Raw genomic sequence first — 15,506 nt, 5'->3', positions numbered from 1 at the left:
ATGGGATAACGGAGTAGCAGGGAGCGCTCTGGAGACAAAGACGGGTACTTGATGTATATCTGCTCTACGCTGCCAAAGAGCTGTGTGCCGCTGGGTATGTAGACCCTCTGGGTCTCGGTTACTTTGCTGCCCAGATGAGGAGAGTGGCCCCCAGGAGAGATGCAGACACCACGGCTGGACAGTGTGGGTGTGACCAGCCCCAGGGGCAGAGTCCACCTGTGTAGGGGGTAAATCCTGGGAAGGGAGCCCATCTCTTCCCTGACAGACACAAGCCATCACTGCTTCCTTGGGCTTTCAGACAGCTGAGCTCCCAGACTCGTCTAAAGGGCGGGCTGAGCTGTTTGCAAGAGGGATTACCACCCCCCGCTAAGCCTGCTGAACTTCGCACAGAAAATGGGTTAATATTTTCCCTCCAGGAATCTTAAATCTGTACAGCACTTCTCAGTTTCACTGGAAAGTGAAAAGTAGTAAAGTAGGAAAAGTAGTAAACCCATTTTATAGAGGAGGAAACAGAGGCCCAGAGAAGTTAGATTTTTCCCTGGGGCCACTTAACTGGGAAAGACCCCTGGGCTGCCAGTGAGTTCAGGACGTTTCTACCAAATGGTGCCACTGCCAAGAGGGGACCTACAGGTCTCAACCCTCTGGCTTCATCCACAGTTGAGGCAGATGGGCACATGTGAGAGCCCTGGGCAGGCTCAGAATTTAGTTCCCCTTCTTGAAATATCCATGCAGCATTTATTTAGCCAAAATTTAAGAAAGCCTCATTTTTCTTTGCAACAAAAATCTTTCTTCAAAGGTCAAAAGAAGAGATTTGTGATATACACTAGCTGTAACCAAACGTTTTAACCTAATTGAATTTGCCTCTCTTTTCAAATTTTCCATCACTCATACTACTGGTGACTCACACTCACCAGGAGAGAAGTAGCGAGCGCAGATACAGTTACAAAATCTTCTTCGAAACATGCTTTAAAATTTTTTCCCGGCATTCGTGTCAGCAAAATATTTCCCACTTTTCTGTGGTTTTTGCTCATTTTCATTTTCTTCTACAGTTGTGAAACCAGACAATGTTTTGGGAGATGCATCAGTGAGGTGGCTTATGGCCATAAGAAACCCCAAACTCACTTCGCCAATGAAGAAATCCATTGTTCCACAGATCTGGCTCATCCAGAGGTAGGAAGGCTTCAGGATCAGCTGGGTCCAGTAGCTCAGCTCCAGTTCCCCAAATTCTTTCCACTGTGTTTTCCTCCAAGCCTTGGCTTCGTTTCATAAGAGTAAAATGGTTGCAGTGAGTAGCCAGAAAGTGGAAACAGTCCAAATATCCATTGACAGGTAAATGAAATAAAAAAAAAACATGGTGTACCTACAAACAGCAGAATTTTATTTTGGCCACGTAAAAGAAGGAGATCCCGACACGTGCTACAACATGGATGAAACCTGAAGACATTATAAGTGAAATAAGCCAGTCAGGAAAGGATGACTGCTGCATGATTTCACTTACATGAGGTACCTCAAGTAGGAAAATTCAGAGACAAAGAATAGAATGGCGGTTGCCAAGGGCTGGGGACCAGGGTGTGGGGGAGGGAGAAGTGATGGTTTAATGGGGACAGAGTTTCAGTCTGGGAAGTTGAAAACAACTCTGGAGATGAAAGATGGTGAAGGTTGCATAAGAGTGTGGATATGATTGTATTTCATGTCACTGAGTTGTACATGTAAAAATGGTTAAGATGTTAAATTTTATGTTAGGTTTATTTTAGCACAATTAAAAAAATATATACCTACAGTATATACGCCAAATATATATACAGTGTATATACAAAAAAATACAGCCTCAGGACCCCCACCACTCTGAAGAGAGCAGTGTTCTTTTAAAGGAAAGGATGCCTCTTCTCTAGATGCCGTTAACAAATCAGCCCTCTGGTTAGGGTCACATTTTCTGAGTCCTAAATCATTGGGGCCAGGAAAAATGCTCCGCACTGATTGGCTTCGGCCTATTTCCTGACCTAATCACTGTGACAAAAGGCTTGGGATTATCGTCTTTAGACCAGCCAGGTCAGCCTCCACTGTAGGGACGGAGTCCACTTCCCCTGAACCAAATGAGGGAGGGGTAGCACGGAAGGGAGGAGGAGAGTGGGGTTACCTGGAAGGGTGGAGGCAGGAGGGGAAGGGAAAATGGAGGTTGGTGGGTGGAACAGAGAGTGTTGGCCCTCTTCCAACATTCATTGTCCCTTTCTCCTGGACACCTGACCAGACTACATTTCCCAGCCTCCTTTGCTGTTATGTGTGACTTGGGACTAAGGACTCACCAGTGGAATGAGTAGAAGGTCTTGTTCTGAATCTAGACCAATGCCTGAAGGAAACAGGCCTGCCTCCTCCATGCTCTTTTTACTTTGTCCCATAGCTTCAAACATGCAGAGGAAGACAAAGTTTCTGGGGGATGGTAAAAGAACTTACCAGAAGGAATCTGGGTCCTTAAATCATTGCCCTTAAAACTGCGACCATGCACATCATCATTGTTACATGCATGAGGAAAAATTTTCTATATTTGTTTCTTTTTTCTTTAAATCTAAATTCAATTAATTAACATATAGTGTATTAGTAGTTTCACGGGTAGAGGTCAGTGATTCATCAGTCTTATATAATACCCTGTCCTCATTATACCATGTGCCTTCCTTAATGTCCGTCACCCAGTTTCTATCATTTTTTTAAAAGATTTTATTTATTTATTTGACAGAGAGATAGAGAGAGAGCACAAGTAGGCAGAGCAGTAGGCAGAGGGAGAAGGAGAAGCAGGCTCTCCGCTGAGCAGGGAGCCCGAACGTGGGGCTGGAGGGTCACAACCTGAGCGGAAGGCAGCCGCTTCACAAACTCAGCCACCCAGGCACACCTGGTTTCTATCATTTTTTTTTTTTTTAAAGAGGTTTCTATCATTTTTAAGGTGCAGTCCAGGTGAGCAAACTGCGGCTCATTGTCTGTTTTTATAAATAAAGTTTTATTGGAACACACCCAAGCTCATTCATTTACGTGTAGTCCAATGGCCGCTCTCGCCCTATGATGGCAGAGTTGCGTGGTTGCAACAGAGACTGTATGACCCACAACACCTAAAATACTTATTCTCTGACCCCTTAGAGAGAACGTTTACTGACCCCTGTCCTACCTCATTATTGGATGTCTTTGGTACAGCAGCGCAGCCTTCCCTCAGCTAATGCAGCGCACACCCAACACTGCTCACTACGGGACATACATGAAAGTGCCTTAAATTGAAATGATAAATTACTTATTACCAGTAGAAAGCACCTGTATATGCTACTGCCCTCTCTGGGTGACTGCCAGTCTCAGGCATGGTGACCTAAGCAATGTCGCACCAGACGGCCATGGGAAAATTTCAGTACAGATCAGCAGGCTGGGGAGAAATACATATTTTATTCCTCCTGGGTAGCTTTGATTTCTTTGGCAGAAGCTGGACCAAATTTTACAGCACAGTTATGAGAAAAGACATGCGTAGAAATCTGGGTCGACTGGCCCCACACTTATTTCAGTGCTGTTTGAGTCTCTTATAGATCAGTGCCCAGAATGCTGTCCATCTGGTCCAGCCCTTGAGATGCCTTGGTACACTGTTCTGGATGCTTCTTTCGGCTGGTTTCTGCTAACCCAGCTCTGGCTCTGGCTGACCAGGGGGTCTGGAGTATCAGCCCCAAGACAGCTGCGGGCCTCCCGGTTTCTCACAAGAAAGCGCTCTTCACAGTCTCCTTTGGGGACAATTCTGACCCACCAGTACAAGGAGACTCCGTGAGTCCGAGAGTCGTCTCTGAAGGGAAATATCCCCATCGCGATGGAAGATTTGAGGGGTTGGGGTTGGCTATGGACTCCGAGGTGAGGGAGGGAACTTCCTCAGGTCAACACACTGGCCAGCAGCTGGCTTCACCCCAGCGTCCAAAGGGGCTCAAATCAGCGCTCCGGAGTCAGCTGTGGGATTTGAATCCCAGCCTCGCCCAACCGTGTGAATTTCTGCAAGTTACTTCACTTTCTCGGCTTCAGGCTGGGCTGTAACAGGGGTAACCGCTCTCACAGGGTTGTTAGAAACTTTACGTGACATCTTGCTCAACGAATGTGGCTCTGGCTCCAGAGGTTTAGACCTCTGACCACTGCTAGGTTCAAAGACGACATGGAATCGCGGAAACGTGTGAGTGCCGGGAGTTTTGAGCAAAGCAGGCGTGCCAGAAGGGGCTGCCTGTCCGTTCCTGCCGGCATCCCCCCTTGAGCACTGAGCGCAGAGCAGGGTGGAGGGGAGGAGTGAGAAGGGAGGCAGAACATCGCCTGGTAGCTTCTTTCCATTAAAAGTTACTGGCAAGGGAATGGGAGTTTGCCAGACCCAGAAAAGTAATCTCTGGGCCGATCTGCACTTGAACCTTGAACGCTGGAAATGGTTTACCCTCTTAACTAAGGGTGACAATCCAGTGCCACCAAGCTCTTGGCAAATGCTCATTCAAAGTTGCTCAGAAGGACCTGGCCAGATCTTTCTTATCCGTGAGACTCTGTTTCCCCATCATCTCCACAGGCAGGCCTGGGCTGGGGTTGCCCCTCGAGCCTTCCCCCACACCACCTTGCACACCCCCATTATAAATTTATCTCACGTCTATTTTTGCAATGTGTTCAACAAATATTTGTTGAGCGCCTGCCACACATAACTCTTTGTTTATTGTCTGTCCGCCCACTGGACTCCCTGAGTGAGGGCAAGGTGTGGCCACCCCCAGCTCTCGGGGGCCTGCGCCCGGCCTGGTCCGTAGATCTTCTGAGCATTCACGACTCTTATTCAGTGAATGACCGAGGCCCCCAAAGCTTCGCTTTATTCTTTGATGATTCCGAAGGATCCTCACAGCTACCATGAACTCGGTGCTGTGTTCCAGCCATGACGTAATGTTGTCTACTTATCTAACAACGCTGTGAAAGAGAAAGTCCCATCCCACTTCTCCAGGCGAGGAAGTGGAAGCCCCAGCTCTCACCCTGCCTGACCTCACACAGCTCCTGGCCGGGACCCGTGCGGCCGGACACAGTTCACTCCCACCCACCGCTAACCAGCTCGATGCTAACCGGGCTGCCCCTTGCTGGGTGGGTACAGACATCTGCCTTATTTCAAATCTGTGACTTGGCTTAGAAAACCAAAGCAGGTGACTCTGATCTTCTATGTTTTCATGATACGTTTGTGCAGGTGGTTCTTGGGAGGGCGCCCACCTCTGGGGTCAAATAAGGTCGGGGAATTGTTCACACTAAGGTCAAACACTATAAAGCAGAGCGACCAAGGTGACTTTCCTGTTTTAGGAAGACCAGATACATGGAGCCGATCTCCACGGGAAAGCTGTGTGGCTAGACGATGGGGCCTCATGAAGTTTTGGGATGACAACTTCCTCACTGGGGGAGCCTACAAGTTGGGCCTGTGGGTTTTACTCATCTCCCTTCTGATAAGGTGGGGGTGAGATTAGGCCTGCAAGCATCAGAGTGCATGCAGGGTCCCCATGCCTGCGGGTCAGCGGGCCGCATCCCCTTCTAGAAGCCCCAGCGTGTGAACAAGCCTCTGGTAAGGCCTTGCACTATGACTGCCTGGAACAAAGGAATGCTAGGACCACCAACATTGATCCCCATTTTCTGTAAGTCAGGAGTTAGTCTTAAAAGAAAATGCCCCAATTTTGACCTCCGTGGGGTGATGCCTGGGAGAGGGAGCGGGAGGATGGAATTTGAAAAGTCCCAGAGAAGCCAACAGTCCACCTGACGGAGGGAGAGGCTCCTTCTGCCTTCACCGTCCCTGGTGACCGGAGAACAGGGCGAAAGTGCGGGGGGGGGTGGGGGTGGGGGTGAGGGGGACACAGGGACAGAACTGGGCCAGGATCTTCACAAACACAATGCTCGGCAGTAAAAGCAGGGCTTGAGATCGCCTGGGTTTCTACTCACCTTGTCAGAGGGAGTCCGGGACCACCCACCAGGGCAGGCGGTATGAGAGCTCCGTTTGGTTCTAGAACTTTCAGAACTTCATGCTTGCTATGTTGGTGATGGCTTGTCTCATTTCCTAGAGGAAAAGCAGCATCTGTGAGCCTGTGTTGGAGGAGGAAGGTGGGAAATCAGCGTTGCTCCCACCAGCTCTGTCCAGGGCTAGAGGGGGAGTGACTGCCTTCCCCACAGAGGGGACGCTCAGCAGGGTCCCGGGGACTTGATCCAGGAAGGCAGGCAGGGGTCACCAGGGCAGCCCGTGGGCCTCGGAAGGGGCCTGAAATGCTATAGGGGCGGGCTCAGGGCTAGGGGCTGGGGTTCTGTGATGACTAGAGCCCAGGATAGTAGAAACAGCCTCGTTCAAGAAATGCACGGATTTCTCTGTATGAATCCCTCCACTGCCAGCCAGCAATCCACTAGCAGTGTGACCCTCCTCTGTCTCCACTGGTCATGTCTGAGCCTCAGTTTCCTTATCTGTAACATGGAGATAATCCAGTCATGGTGATGAACAACTAAATGGATACAGTCGACTCCAGATCTGACGGACAGCACAGGCTACATGAATCCTAGCTGTTCCAGGCCTCCCCACCACCGTCCCCCAGGCTGGAAGGCTGCCCTCAGTTTCTCAGTCCAGGCCCCTCTTAAACGAAACCAAGGCAAGGACGGCGGTGAGAACAGGGCTGTGCTTGTGGGAAGTTCATGGCCTCACATGTGCCTGATCTGGAGCCTGCTTTCCTGGACAGGGCTAAAGTCCACGGACTCAGTGACCCAGAAAGCACGGGTTATGCCGAGGCTTGGCTCTTGGGTGTCCACTCCCCAGCACCCTTAGGCAGCCCGGAAGGCTATTCTGGAGAGATGTCCTCACGGTCATTGGCCAACGCCCAGAATGTGCCAGCCTCCCCAGATTCCTGAGGGCCCCGCTGGCCCCCTGGTCTCAGCTGGTGTCCACCCAGGGTGGGCTGTGTTCCTGAAGGACCTATGGCCCAAGAGCATGGCTTGCTCGGGAAGGAGCTGCCCCAACAGGCCAGTGTGGTGAGAGCCCTTGGTCTCTTCTGGGCTCACGCTACCCCAGGCCTGGCATCCAGCCCCAAGCTGGCTGCCTGCCCACTTCTCGCGTCTCATTTGCTTATTGCTGTTTGTTTTGGAGGCTTCTGGGAAACAAGTCTCCACCTGAGGGAAATCTCTGGCTCTGGGGACTTGTGACACCTGAGACTTTGAACTCTCAAAGAAGCCGGGCTCACAGTTGGCCACCTCAGGCCAGGGGGGTGGAGACAAGCTTTATCTCAGCACCTGGCCTTGCAGTGGGCTCCTCTCAGCCTCCTCTGCAGCCATCTCGGAAAGAAGACAAGTGGGCCCGAGACAGAGGTCGTGGACAGGACCTGGGGGCTCTAAGTGGCCGCCACCTGGGGGGTCTGTGCCAATGTGGCCTCCCGCTCTAGCTGAAAACAGAAATTATAAACATTTTTGTGTTTCTCCCATAATTTGTTTGGATTTATTTTACTATGAAAGTCAATGACTAGGAGCATGGGGAGAGCATGCAACTCTTGGTCTTGGGGGTTGTGAGATCAAGCCTCTTGTTGGGTAGAGAGATTACTTTAAAATAAAATCTTAAAAAAAAAACAAGTAATAACCAGAGGAAGATTATTCAAGTTAGTTGTGAACATGTTCTTGCAGTGGCCAATTAACAGAAACCCCAAACACACCCCAGTGTGAGAGGCAAGGACAGAAAAGTATTTTTTTGAAGTCTGCTCAGCAAAGAACTTTTAAAAGCACAAATTATCTGGCAATGCCTAATTTTTTAAATTGTGAAATAGATGTTTAAAAAAAGTCATTGAAATTTGGTAGAATCATAAAAGAAGCAGGTTTCATATAATGAATTTGCAAAAAAAAAGAAAGAAAGAAAGAAAAAAAAAACCCCTCAGGTTATTCCCACCAGAGATAACCGTTCTGGTGTACATTTTGGTGTTCAAGCTATCATACTATATATATATGTATATCATATATATATATGTGTGTGTGTATATATATATGTATATATATATATACACACACTTTGCATCATGGTTAGCATTCTAACCTAAGCATTTCCCCTGATCAGTCGATTCATGTTCATTGAGATGATTTTAAATTTTTAATGGCTGCATAGCCGACAATTGTATGTTTCAACAGAAAGTTTTTTTTTTTTAACCATTTCTTTTTTGACATTTAGGTTGTTCCTACTTTTTGTTCTTCTAAAAAATATTTAATAACTGTCTTTGCACATTTATCTGAGTACATACTCAGATAAATGTGGTTTACTTAGGTTAAATGGAGGTTTACTTAGGATAAACCTCCTATAAGTGGAATTTCTGAGTCATGGTGTAATAACATTCTAAGGCCCATGGCGTATCCCACCCTTGCTGGCTTCTCCTTCTGCATCCCCAGAAATCATTCCCACCTTGAGATCAGGTATTTGCTTGAACGTTTAGTAATGTTATGATTTTGTCTTTATACATCTGGATTACAGCCCATCTGGATTAATCATAACACTAATACCAGCTAACAGTTATCAGGTAGGTACTATGAACGGGACACAAGGCTGAGAACTTTACACGCATTACCTCGCATAACCCCTCATTACCCTATGAGGCAGGAACTGTATCTCTTTGGTATTAGAAAGACACAAACTTTGGATTTAACTTGGCACATGGGATGAGGTAGGGATCTAGTACAACATGTTCATCATATACTACTAATTTCCTTTTATATATAGGATCCCTTCCTGGGTGACTTCTTCTCCATTGAGCTGCCTGTCTTGTTTTGTCCCTCCCTGTTTGTTTTTCTTTTAAGATTTTTATTTATTTATTTGACAGAGATCACAAGTAGGCAGAGAGGCAGGCAGAGAGAGAGAGGGAAGCAGGCTCCCCGCTGAGCAGAGAGCCCCGATGCGGGGCTCGATCCCAGGACCTGGAGATCATGACTGGAGCCGAAGGCGGAGGCTTTAACCCACTGAGCCACCCAGGTGCCCCATTCCTCCCTGTTTTTATCACTGAAACTTTAGAATGTATTTTATTTATTTTTTGATTACGTTTTAAATTTTAATTTCCGTACACTCAGTATGCTCTATGACGTTTGTTTCACGCACACAGTACATACAATGTATCTTAATACCTGGGAGTACAGGTCCACCCAGTTCTTTTCTTCCCAGCAATTTTGTGGCTCTTTTCACCCATTCACCCATTTATTCTTCCAGCTGAATTATTCCACACAAATGCCTTGTGACAGATTTTACAAACCTTAGATATTTTTATCAGCATTGCATCAAAATCATAAATTTGGACAAATGGCATTTTACCATATTAAGAGTTCTCGATGTGATGTTTTACCATTTATTTAGTGCCCCTCAGAGCAGTTTGGTAAAATTTTTATGAGCACTGTGCATTTCCCGTACACTTTACGTCTTGGTGTTGCTGTTGTAAATGGGACCTTTTTTTTTTTTTTTTTTTTTTTTTTTAGCACTTAAAATCTTTTATTTTGATGTAGTACTCAAGATAATATTCACAACACATTCTGCTCATCAGTCTTATACTGGTTATCTCAATTTGGTCCTACACAGTACTTCCTTTTCTGTAGTACATTTTCTAAAAACACACTGATGAGATATATAAAAATGTACTTCAATTATCACTGTTCTAGAAATAATTTTAATATTTTGAGAAAACTGTGTGTAAAAAGCCCAATACACTTTTTTCCAAGAAAACAAAGGGATTCATCAATAAGGTAGCAATCTTTTCTCATGGTAGAAATAAATTATATAAAATTTAAGTTCTTGATTTATATCATACTTTATTTTCTATCTTTTATATACCACATATACTCATTGAAGGAAAAAGACTAAAAGCACAGATTTACACCAAAAGAAGTGATAAATAACTGCTCTTACTCCAAAAGAATCATATTAATATAAACAATTAAAATTTCAGATACATGAATAAGCCATGTTCTGTAAACAACAATGTGTTAAATATTATATGTTACATAAATATTAGTTTTACTAATTTGCAAAATATTTTAGCCTTGTCCATTTTTTCCCTATGCCTCAGTTTTCTCATAACTTAGGTACTCACCTCTTTTTATAGTTGTATCAGAAATTAAGATATTTTGCTAATAAAAATTGTCCTTGAAATCTTACCAACAGAGTAAAGTCACATCAAACACACTGAGATCTATTTTTTGAAAAACACAGTGATTCTCAATCTTACTCATAGGTAAAGTTCTAAAGTCAGAGCCCAAATCATTCTTGTGAAGGGCCACCAGGAGGATAGACGCACTGTCAGTGAGCAACTGCTACTCTGTATTTTTCCTCTGGTGTGAGAGTAGATCCTTATTCTTTGGTTTGAACACCAGATAAAATCTGTAGATGGTTGGATTTAGAGTTCAGACTATACAACAAATACCTATAATTAGACACTAGACTTACACGCAGCACAGGGTGACTCCCTACCTAAAATCCTTTTGAAGTGCTGAACGTCACCTTGAATTCAGTCCAGGTATACACAGAGTGAAGTCCACCTTGTTTAAATTACTTCTCTCTCTCTTTTCCCACTTTTTGCTAAGTGTATATTTCTGCTCCTCGGTTTAAATATGTCTCCTCACATGAATAACTAATAAGAAAGCCACTTAATCTTTAGGTAAGAAGATGTTCTGTCCCATCTTCGTATTAATTCTTAAGTTTAGACAAGTTTTTTTTTTATGTATTATTCATTTAGAACTACTGTTGTAAAATAAAAATCCCTCAAATCTTTCATACGACTTTCCCCCATACATTTATATTCCAGAAAGTTACAGAGCTGGGGAGGTGGCTCACAGAGAACACACCATCTCTACAGAAGGAGCAGATACAGAGCAACCCTGACTCAGGTCAAGATTGTATTCCTTACTTCCATGGTACTGAGATCAAAGAAAAGAAATTATTGGGACCTACAATGTTATGATACAAAGAAAATCGTAACCACCCAATTTCGAAGAGGAGATTAACAGACTAAGGAACAAGAAAACCTTTAAAGTTTCAGGGATGCACCATTATGCTAACACATTCAGATAAGATTATCAGGAGAGAAGTGTCTGCACTTGCTGTGGCGATCGGTGGAGGATGCTCTCTGGATCTTTGTATTCATTGACTGGATCCATGACGGCGGCATACACTTCACTGTAGGCTCTGCAGACTAATTCTGTAGACTGTTTTATGATCTGCTCTTTCACCGTGGCACTTAGGAGAAAGTTCAGCTGTGGCATCAGCAAGCTGTCTGGGGCTGACAGGTAACGATCAAACTGAACCATTGCAGCCTTCAGTGCCACAGAATCTAGGTTGGGCAAATTAGCTAAAGAGCCCTGTTCAGGCTTCTGTTGCTGTATGGTGTTATAGATAGAACTCAAGCCTGCTCTAGTTAAAACGTAAGAAGCTTGCTCATTTATAAGTGTGTCCAAATGTGCTTCAATCTGAAACTGCAGCATTTCTAGACGTCTGTCAGTGAACTCAAACAGAGCTAGTGTTGTCTTCATCATATATAGTGAATTGACCATGAAAGTGGCCATGTCAGCTGTGCCTAAATTGCTGGCAGATACAGTACACATTTGGAGGAGGGGATCCAAGACACATGATAAAACTTGCACGAAGTCAGCTTGACGGGCATCTAATGGTACAACTGAAGAATCGTGAGAGGCCAAAACTTCACGCAACAACGTGAGTGTCTGATTTAATGCCGAACTTGGTCCAAGATCAGGTGGTGGGAGTTCAACCTTGAACCGGTCGCAGGCTCGGTGAGCTCGGAGCGCAGCCGGAGGCCAGGCAGACGGGAGTAATTGGACACTGTTCCCTGAGGGCACACTGAGGAGTGGGACCCCTAGCTCTCGGCTCCTCCGGGCCAGAGACTGGGAGGCCGCCATCTTCCTTCCCGTCCTCCGGACTCTACGGAAAGCCTTTTTTTTTTTTTTTTTTTTAAAGATTTTATTTATTTACTTGAGAGAGAGAGACAGAGAGATCATGAGAGGGGAGAAGGTCAGAGGGAGAAGAAGACTCCTCGCAGAGATGGAGCCGATGTGGGATTCCATCCCAGGACTCCGGGATCATGACCTGAGCTGAAGGCAGCGGCTTAACCAACTGAGCCACCCAGGCTCCCATAAATGGGACCTTTTGCATATGGAGCTCCTGGCCTGGTGTTTGCTGCATGGACAGCCTCCCATTCAAGGGCAGCAAACCCCTAACCTCAGCTCCCAGACATGACTGTGTCCAGCAAAACCTAGCACCCAGCTAGAGCTGACCCCGTCAGGTGGGAACACCTGCAGGCAGGAGCATAGAGGAGCTTTGACTCCTTATTGAAAGCAGTGATTCTCACTGTGTGGAGTCAGCGTCTGGGGAAAAAGAACTATGGACTTTCAGAAAAATGTCCCCAATGCTGCCAACACTCCCAGAGGATTCATGGACAGCCCCAAACACACCTAAGAACTATAATTAACACACTTGCAAAAAAAGGATGGCCCGGGGGCACCTGGCTGGCTCAGCGGGTTAAGCCGATGCCTTCGGCTCAGGTCATGATCTCAGGGTCCTGGGTGAGAGCCCAACATGGGGCTCTCTGCTCCGCAGGGAGCCTGTTTCCCCCCCTCTCTCTCTGCCTGCCTATCTCCCTACTTGTGATCTCTCTCTCTCTGTCAAATAAATAAATAAAAATCTTCATAAAATAAAACAAAAGGATGGCCCGGGGGTGCCTGGGTGGCTCAGTCTGTGAAGCATCTGCCTTTGGCTGAGTTCATGATCTCAGGTCCTGGGATCGAGCCCCGGTTGAGCTCCCTGCTCAGTGGGGAGTCTGTTTCTCCTTCTCCCTCTGCTGCTCCCCATGCTTGTGCTCTCTCAAATAAATAAATAAAATCTTCAAAAGATAGATTAAAAAAAAAAATAGTCCAGCTACAGTCTCCTCCAGGTGGGTTGTGTTGAGCACAGAAGTCCTCGGGTCTGTGTGACCGTGGGTGAGTCACTTCTCTGTCTGAATCTTTATCTTCTTCAGGAGAAAAATATCCACGCAATGCAGTGACAGCACCATCTGGGGATCAACCGAGGTGCTATTTGTGAAAGTGCTTTGGAATCCGCGGCTCAGTAACACAAAGGTAAGAACCATTCATTCCAGGAAAGGGCCGGTGACAAGGCCTGGCTCAGACACAAGGTGAAGCCCTTGTGGATTCTTAGAGAGCATTATCTGCCCCTGTGCCACCACCGCCCCCGTGAACTTGGCCTTCGCCCTCAGGAGAGGCCGATAAAGACCTTTGCGGCGTTCCTCTTCTGAGGTTACAAGACTGTTACGCTGACCCAGCTAAAACCATGATTAAGTGGCTGGATGTTGGAAAAAAGGCGTCGGGGCTCGTGGTTCACAGATATCAGTTTCAGGGTTGTTATAAAAATTAATAATTAATCCTTCCCTGCATGCTGGAGGAGAACAGCCGGGAGCCTTAGCGAAGCCTTGCACAGAGTGATGGAGAACAGGACCGGCCAACCGGAGCCCCGGGAGTTCTGGCTCTGCGTGACCACAGGCTGGCCCTCTTCTCTGACCTCCCGGGGTCCCCACTATAGAATGAGGGGCTACACCCCATGAAAGTTAATTCGCCACTGAAAAATTCTGCAAAGTGTAATGATAAATGCAAATGCCTTACAAGAGACTTGAAAGGTCTTCCAAGTTATTGTCCTGCTTCTGACAGCTGAGGCCACCGGATCTCACGCCCCAGCTTGAACTTTGGGCTCTAGACACATCAGCCCGTGTGTGTGTGTGTGTGTGTGTGTGTGTGTGTGTGTGTGGTAGGGATGGGGGTGGGAGCACATCATCCGGGGAACATTTTTCTAAATACAAATGAATTGCTACTCCCTTCTTCCCAGGATAAATCTGAATGGGGGAGGGGATAGGCCCCATCCGTATCCCAGACTTTCCAGGGTAAAGGGCAGAGGATAGGCCTGCAAGGGAATTAACAGGAGCATTTTGAACACTCCACTCTCCATGTGGAAGGTAGGAGGGAAGCCTCATTCTGCTTTCATCCTCTCCTTGGAGAATGAGCCATATGAGGCATGGAAGGCCTTTCTGATTTCCCAGTTTCTGGCTCAGTGACTGGCATACAACAGGAGCTTAATAAAAGACTCTTGGACAAACGAACGAGGCCTTCTCCCAGGCTTTGCTTAAACCTTGTTATAGCCTGGGTGGTTCAGTTGGTTAAGCATCCGCCTTCCACTCAGGTCATGATCCCAGATCCTGGGATCGAGTCCCGTGTCTGGTTCCCTATTCAGCGGGGAGCCCGCTTCTCCCTCTGTCTGCTGATCCCCTGCTTGTGCGCGCGTTCTCTCTCTGACAAATAAAATCCTTAAAACAAACAAACAAAACCCTCCTCATACCCTTCCCTGCCCCCCTCCCTGCTACTAGGGTATCTCTTCTGCTTCTGACTTCCGCTCAAAATCCACCTACCCAGGGTGCCTCCCACTGAACCCCCGCCCCTCCCTAATTTTGCATCCTCAGCCCTGTGTCCCCCTGTCTCTGCTAATCCCACTCGGAAGCTGCCTGTGTGTGAGTTCTTGTAAATGGCCCTACAGATAATTCAGTGGGCAGCATTACAGATTATCTCTGTCTTGTCTGTTACAGTAACAAATGCACACGCTCTGCCCAGACGAGCAAAGTTATGGCTTCTGCTTCCTGTAATGAATCTAACATTGTCACAAATTCCATCAGGTAGGGTAGTAGAATCAATAGGCTAATTAATTGACTGGTTTGTGTAAATATTCAGCGAATTTTAAGTTCAAAACAACAAGTCATTTCAGCCTTCCCAGATCTCTTGGTAATGTGGCTATGAGTCCTCATGCCACGGCTCAGGTTCGTGGTGGGTCCCTTGCTGACCCTCGAGGGGCTCTCCATGCTAGGTAGCCATCTGCCTGGTCCATAAGCCAGCCTGGCTTCCCCCAGCCCTCAGCTATTCCCACTACCAGAATTCTCAGCAGGGATCAGGGCACAAAGGACCCTCTGCTTTTGCCTTAGCCCTCAGTCTACTCAACCACTTGCTTCCTCACTCGGGAATGGCATCCTGGCGCAGAAAGACGGGCACCCATGAGTCTGGCCACTCACGTCCCAGATGTGGGCCCATCTTCCTCCGGTAGTTCCCAGGCCCGGGAAGGCGGAGCTCTCCCACAGAAGCCTTGCTATCCCTCTCACCTGCACGGCCAGAGAGTGGTCCAGGGACAGCCAGACCAGTAACAGCTGGGAGCTCGCCAAGATTCTCAAGCCCTGCCCCGACATCCTGAATGGGTGCTTGCGGTTCTACAAGACTCAAGGGCAGACCCTGTGCAAGTCTGCGGAGCAGGACACCTCCCAGGGCATCCCGGGTGCTTTCTGCCCTCACCCAGCCTCGGGCTTTGTACTCTGGCCCTCAGGTCCTGGGCCTTGATATTCTTGGGGCTTCAGCAAATTTAGGAAATCCTTTTTGCCACTTCCAAAGCCCAACTTCCAGATGCCGTGGACCCGGAA

This window comes from Lontra canadensis, unplaced genomic scaffold (genome assembly GCF_010015895.1).
Source record: "Lontra canadensis isolate GAN:19392208 unplaced genomic scaffold, GSC_riverotter_1.0 scaffold24, whole genome shotgun sequence".
NCBI classification, from domain to species: Eukaryota; Metazoa; Chordata; class Mammalia; order Carnivora; family Mustelidae; genus Lontra; species Lontra canadensis.
The sequence above is the reverse complement of the archived record's forward strand: the minus strand, read 5'-3'. Positions refer to the sequence as shown.